Here is a 432-nt window from a genome sequence, read left to right on the forward strand (position 1 = left end):
TGCCACCACATCTGGACTCTGGCCAGCCCACCCTGGGGATAGGGATGGAGCAGTATGTGGTGCCAGGGATTGAAACCTAGTGCCGGGGATCTAACTGTGGTCCCTGCACTTGCCTAAGCTTACCTAAGCTGGCGCTTTAGTCTGTTGAGCTATCTCGCTGACCCCTGAAAATCTGCATGCTTATAAAATGGAAAATTCAGAAGAAACAGGCAGATTTCTAGATAACTATAAACTACCAAATCAGAACCAAGAAGATACAAGCGACAACCCAGGCCGCGGGATCCTGAACAGACCCAGAGAGCAGGCCTGGCGAGTGAGAAAGACAACCTGGGGCCATGGGATCCTGAACAGACCCAGAGCGCAGGCCCGGGCGAGTGAGTGAGATGACCAGGCCGGGGGATCCTGAACAGACCCAGAGCGCAGGCCCGGGCG

The sequence above is a fragment of the Octodon degus genome, unplaced genomic scaffold (genome assembly GCF_000260255.1).
Source record: "Octodon degus isolate 3935 unplaced genomic scaffold, OctDeg1.0 scaffold00008, whole genome shotgun sequence".
In the NCBI taxonomy this organism is placed as follows: domain Eukaryota; kingdom Metazoa; phylum Chordata; class Mammalia; order Rodentia; family Octodontidae; genus Octodon; species Octodon degus.